At 40.1% G+C, this 6,562-nt stretch overlaps 1 pseudogene; it reads left to right on the top strand.

Moving 5' to 3' along the window:
* The first annotated feature begins 2,692 nt into the window (after window positions 1-2,692).
* LOC130870173 (S-formylglutathione hydrolase-like) lies at window positions 2,693-3,632 on the top strand (annotated as a pseudogene).
* The last annotated feature ends 2,930 nt before the right edge of the window (window positions 3,633-6,562 follow it).

Here is a 6,562-nt window from a genome sequence, read left to right as displayed (position 1 = left end):
CATTCTGGTGCTCCAATGCGGGTCTCTGTCTCTATCTCCATCCATCGCCAGATGAAGGTTCTATGGTGATATGCAAGATATTCATCAGTATGGCTATAGGATAGGGCCATTTCAGGTTCCCTATCCTCAGCTGCCCAAGGAACTAACTGGGAACATCGCCCTGGGCACCTGGGAGCCCCTCTAGGTTCAAGTCTCTTGCCAACCCTAAGATGGCTCCCTTAATTAAGATATATGCTTCCCTGCTCCCATATCCATCTTTCCTTTATCCCTACCATCCCAATTCCCCAAGTTCCCCCCATCCTCCTTTTCTCACTTTTCTCTCCCCATCTCCCCTTACCTCTATCCCACCCCACCCCCAAGATTCCAATTTTTTGCCCGGCATTCTTGTCTACTTCCCATATCCAGGAGGATAACTGTATGTTTTTCTTTGGGTTCACCTTCTTATTTAGCTTCTTTAGGATCACAAATTATAGACTCAATGTCCTTTATTTATGGCTAGAAACCAATTATGAGTGAATACATCCATGTTCATCTTTTTGGGTCTGGGACACCTCACTCAGGATAGTGTTTTCTATTTCCATCCATTTGCATGCAAAATTCAAGAAGTCATTGATTTTTACTGCTGAGTAGTACTCTAATGTGTATATATTCCACACTTTCTTCATCCATTCTTCCATTGAAGGACATCTAGATTGTTTCCAGGTTTTGGCTATTACGAATAATGCTGCTATGAACATAGTTGAACAAATGCTTTTGTAATATGATAGGGCATCTCTTGGGTATATTCCCAGGAATGGTATTGCTGGGTCCAGGGGTAGGTTGATCCCGAATTTCCTGAGAAACCACCACTCTGATTTCCAAAGTGGTTGCACAAGTTTGCATTCCCACCAGCAATGGATGAGGGTACCCCTTCCTCCACAACCTCTCCAGCAAAGGCTATCATTAGTGTTTTTGATTTTAGCCATTCTGACATATGTAAGATGATATCTCACAGTTGTTTTGATTTGTATTTCCCTTATCGCTAAGGAGGTTGAGCATGACCTTAAGTGTCTTTTGGCCATTTGAACTTCTGTTGAGAATTCTTTGTCCAGTTCAGTGCCCCATTAAGCTGGTTCTCCTTTTCCAATCAGCTTTCAGATGTTAAGAGCACCTCAGCAAGTGTTGTGACTCCATGTTCCTCCACTTTCATCTTGGGATTTTAATCTGACTTGCTCTTGCTCAGGTGTTATACATGCTATCACAGTCATGTGAGTTCATATGTGCAAATTTCCCACTGTATGTTGAAAATACTGCTTCCTTATAGTCATCTAGTACCTTTGACCCTTAGCATCTTTCATCATTCTGTTCTGAACCATTCCTGAGCATTGCCCAGAGGGGATGATATTGACATGACACTTACAACTGAACATTTTTGAGTATCTGAAATGTGAGCACAGGTGTCTCTCTCTTTTGCTGTAAAGTTATACTTGAAAGTTTTGTATTAGGGGCTTCAGATGCAATAGCTGGTGGATAAAACAATAAGACACTAGGAATAATTTTAAAACTATAACACATAGCAGAATAATGGTAGTTGGTGATCCTTTCTAACTTTTGATCATTCTTCTATGTATATTCTAGAATCACTTTCAGATGTTTAGCTGGTAATTTTTTTTCTAATATTATCACTTCCTCTTTTTTCAGAAGTTATTAGTCTCCTATGTATGGATGACATCTGTTTTATGATGTCACATTTATAATTACTTGGTATTAAATGCTATGGATCTTCTTCTTTCCCTACTGTGAACTGTTTGTTTATTCTGTCTTTATAAGAGAACACTGTACAATCTAACCTTACTTTCTTAGTATTTTCCACACAATCCAATCATCTGTTTGTAACTTAAGCTAATGCATAGCTGAAACTTTAAATTACCTTCCTCCAAAATAAATGCTAATTACAGTATAGAAATGTACAATGACACACAATGGTGTTTGTAATACTGTCTGTTATTGATATGCGGGGTCAAGTTGGATCAATGACTAACCATTGTGAAATTATTATTTAAAAATTTCTGGACATTATCCCTTAACCCTTTTTCTTCTTATGCTCCTTGTGCTGTGCAGGAAGAGAAACAGAATAAAGCCCTTGTTAGGGACTGATACATACACTGGCCCAATGACAATTTCATTTTTCAGGAAGGCATAAATTCAGACTCATATCAAAGGCAGATAGCATAAAATGGATGACACCAGGTGAAGAATTAGACAATTTAAATATGGGGTTGCTACTGGCCAAAGGACAAAAAGGTGAAGTGATTTCTTGATTTTGGTCTGTAATGCACCAATGCATTATAGCTGATTCTGAGTAAAGTATTAATGTTTTTAATCTGACACATTTTAGTGTCCTATGTGAGAAATCTAAAATTCATTAAATATTTGCAATAAAGAAATTTTAACTTCATAGAAGAGATTTTGACAAGAAAGTAGGAGCCTAAGAGTGGGAGTGAATATTATGAAATTTTCATTATGATATGGATATTGCACACACACATGCATATATATGTATATATGGATAGAAATGTGTGCATATATGTATATGTGAAAATATAAAAAAATACATAAAAGTAACTACTGAACCCCTGGAGCTGTCTCTCCCCGAAATCCAGTGCCCTTTGGTGCAGACAGAAAGAACAAGTAGCAACTTAACAGGAGGAGAATGGCACTGAGGCAGATTTCCAGCAACAGGTGCTTCGGGGGGGCTCCCGAAGGTCTTTGAACATGACAGTGTTGAGCTGAAATGTAAATGAGATTTGCTATCTACCTGCCTCCACAGGCAGAGAGTGCAAAGTGTCCTGCACTCTACTGGCTGTCTGGTTTAACTTGCACAGAACAAAATTTCATAACCAAGTCTGGCTTTCAGCAAGCTGCCTCAGAACACGGCCTTGTCGTCATTGCTCCAGATACCAGTCCTCGTGGCTGCAACATTAAAGAAGATGACAGCTGGGACTTCGGCACTGGTGCGGGCTTCTACGTGAATGCCACTGAAGACCCCTGGAAAACAAATTACAGAATGTACTCTTACGTAACCGAGGAGCTTCCACAACTCATAAATGCCATTTTCCAGTGGACCCACAGAGGATGTCTATTTTTGGTCACTCCATGGGAGGCCACGGAGTTCTGATTTGTGCTTTGAAAAATCCTGGAAAATACAAATCTGTGTCAGCATTTGCTCCAATTTGCAACCCAGTGCTCTGTCCTTGGGGCAAAAAAGTTTTTAATGGATATTTGGGACCAGATGAAAGTAAATGGAAGGCGTACGATGCAACCTGTCTCGTGAGGTCCTCTTCAGGTTCCCAGATTGACATATTAATTGATCAAGGAAAAGATGACGAGTTTCTTACAAATGGGCAGTTACTCCCTGATAACTTCATAGCTACCTGCACAGAAAAGAAAATCCCTGTTGTTTATAGGCTACAGGAGGGTTATGATCATAGCTACTACTTCATTGCAACCTTCGTCACCGACCACATCAGGCATCATGCAAAATACCTGAACGCATGAAAAACTTCAGGTGGAAGAATCTCATCGGGATTATAAACCTTGGACTACACGGAATTGCTCAGTAAAAGATTTGGGGTTTCCTCTCAAAAGATCATCCTCCCGCAGTTGAATCACTTTTCTGAATAAAGATATCAAACTTTCTGATAAAAAATAGTAACTACTGATAACAGTTAACCTCAAGCATGCTACTGCCCTGAACTGGTCACTAACTAACAGTTAGACAGAAATAACCTCTATCTTTCAAGCTTGATCAAATATTGTGTAAACCACCTGAAAACACATAAAAATGCATTCTTGGTTACTTGATGTCCTTTTTCACCTATAGCCACATTTTTTATAAACCTCTTTTTTGACACTTATGTTTAAGATAAAGATGATTTCTAATATTAGAAACAGTATGGGAATTATGCTAAGCACAATATCTTCTTTTGATATGAATCAGAATATGAGTCAAAATGAAAGTATAACATACTGTGATAATACTACATGCTTAATGAACAAAATCTAGTGTTGATGCATTTTGAACTCTACTATTTCTATTAAGAGAAGGCACAAATTTTAAATGTCAAAGTCATAAATAACTGCAATTTCTTATGAACAATAAAATGTTTTCCAAATAATTCTCAGCCCAGTCTGTTAATTAGGATCTGATGCCAAATGAAGAAACAACTTTCAGGTTTGCTTCACTCCACAACTTCAACTTGTTAATCTCAGCAGCAACCCAACATCTTTCTAAGTTTTGCCATTAAAAACCAGGTTAATGGGTGGGGTGGGATGGGGGTGTGGGGAGATGGGGAGAGAAAAGTGTGAATGAGAGGATGAGGGGAACTGGGGAAATCGGGGTGATTGGGGATAAAGGAAGGTTGGATAGGGGAGCAGGGAAACTCATATCTTAGTTAAGGGAGCCACCTAAGGGTTGGCAAGAGACTTGAACTTGGAATGGCTACCAGGTGCCCAGGGCAATGTCCCCAGTTAGTTCCTTGGGGCATCTGAGGATAGGGAACCTGAAATGAACCTATCCTATAGCCATACTGATGAATATCTTGCATATCACCATAGAACCTTCATCTAGCAATGGATGGAGATAGAGACAGAGACCCACACTGGAGCACCGGACTGAGCTCCCAAGGTTCTAATGAGGAGCAGAAGGAGTGAGAACATGAACAAGGAAGTCAGGACCATGAGGGGTGCACCCACCCACTGAGACAGTGGGGCTGATCTATTGGGAGCTCCCCAAGGCCAGCTGGACTGTGACTGAAAAAGCATGGGATAAAACCGGACTCTCTGAACACGGCAGACAATGAGAGCTGACGAGAGGCCAAGGAGAATGGCACGGGGTTTTGATCCTACTTCATGTTCTGGCTTTGTGGGAGCCTAGACAGTTTGGATGGTCACCTTTCTAGACCTGGATGGAGGGGGGAGGTCCTTGGACTTTCCACAGGGCAGGGAACCCTGACTGCTCTTGGGACTGGGGAGGGAGGAGAAGAGGAGTGGGGGGAGGGGGAGGGGGCGGGAGGAGGGAGAGGGAAATGGGAGGCGAGGAGGAAGTGGGAAATTTTTTTTTTCAATTAAAAAAAAATAAAAATAAAAAAACAGGTGAATATCATGATCAGCTTCATAGGATTTTGATCTACAGTTGACTTCAGTTTTTGTTTCCCCATTTCTGCTTTGCCTTGGTTGAGTATTACAGGGTAGTGTTGCCCAAGCTCTCAGTGCATAACTTGACAGCTGATCAGATCACTTGAACTCAACAAGGGAGAAACAGAATTTTCATCTCTCCCATATCCATGAATATCTGTGCAATAAGCCAGTAGTAAATACTATCTTGATTTCTGAAACTCTGAAGTGAGTGTGCTACTCGCAGATGAATGGTGTTTGGTGAAATTTTTAATGTAAATCCTGAAGAGAGATTCCAGAATCTAAAGGGATACAAGTTTTTCCCTCAGACAGAAGCTCAGGAGAGATGGCTGGTTCTGCAGTAAGTTCTGTCTCTGCTCAGCAGCTATGCCTATTTTCTATTACACAATTTATAAACTTATATTGTACATCTTTACCTCTCTGGTTCTCATAGTACTGCCTACGAAGTTTATCTCTGCTGAAATTTGCTTGGCTGTCTTGTGAGAGTTATGATTGAGACATTTAAAGTATATTGTTTACACAGCGTGGACTTCCCTCCAGTTTGTTCTTGCCTACTCATTTTTATCTTGACATATATCCTGAATGAACTGATGCTGTTCATCATTGAGGATTTCCTTGTGATAGATGAATATTGTAACTTGCTAATGTCCAATTCCTCTGGAGATCATTTCATATTTTCATAGAAAGACAGAAAATAAAGAAAAAATGTAAAAAGAGAAAAGAAAGGAAATACAAATGTATGGCATGATCTCCATCTGACAGTGTTGCTCGTTTACTGGCTTATGAAAATGCATCTACAATGTTGATGATGTGGATCAAAAAATCCCAGCCTAACTACAATATAGTCTATTTATATATTTTTTATTTTAAGGGGCAAATTCATGAACCAGAACTAGAATTCCAACCTCAGTTGTGTAGCATGGGAACCACATAGAACAAACCCCGAACAGGCAGGTATTTTTCTCTGGGTACCCAAAATATCACTCCCTAGCCTGGTCTCACCTCTTAAAGTTCATTGGCTGACAGAGATTCCCCATCATACAATCACATGGAATATTTTACCAAGAATAACCCATTCACTTACAAAAAGAAGTGTTAGGCCGGGCGGTGGTGGTGCACGTCTTTAATCCCAGCACTCGGGAGGCAGAGACAGGCGGATCTCTGTGAGTTCGAGACCAGCCTGGTCTACAAGAGCTAGTGCCAGGACAGACTCCAAAACCACAGAGAAACCCTGTCTCAAAAAAACCAAAAAAAAAAAAACCAAAAAAAAAAAGAAGTGTTATAAATGGCATATTATAGAAAGCAAAAGTACACACACAGAATTCTACTTGACAATCTAGAATGTGGCTGATATATCTAGCTTGTACTTAGCTTAAAAGTGACGCTA

The sequence above is a fragment of the Chionomys nivalis genome, chromosome 2, assembly GCF_950005125.1.
Source record: "Chionomys nivalis chromosome 2, mChiNiv1.1, whole genome shotgun sequence".
In the NCBI taxonomy this organism is placed as follows: Eukaryota; Metazoa; Chordata; class Mammalia; order Rodentia; family Cricetidae; genus Chionomys; species Chionomys nivalis.
Note: the sequence above shows the minus strand (reverse complement) of the source record. Positions and strands in the feature narration are given on the sequence as shown.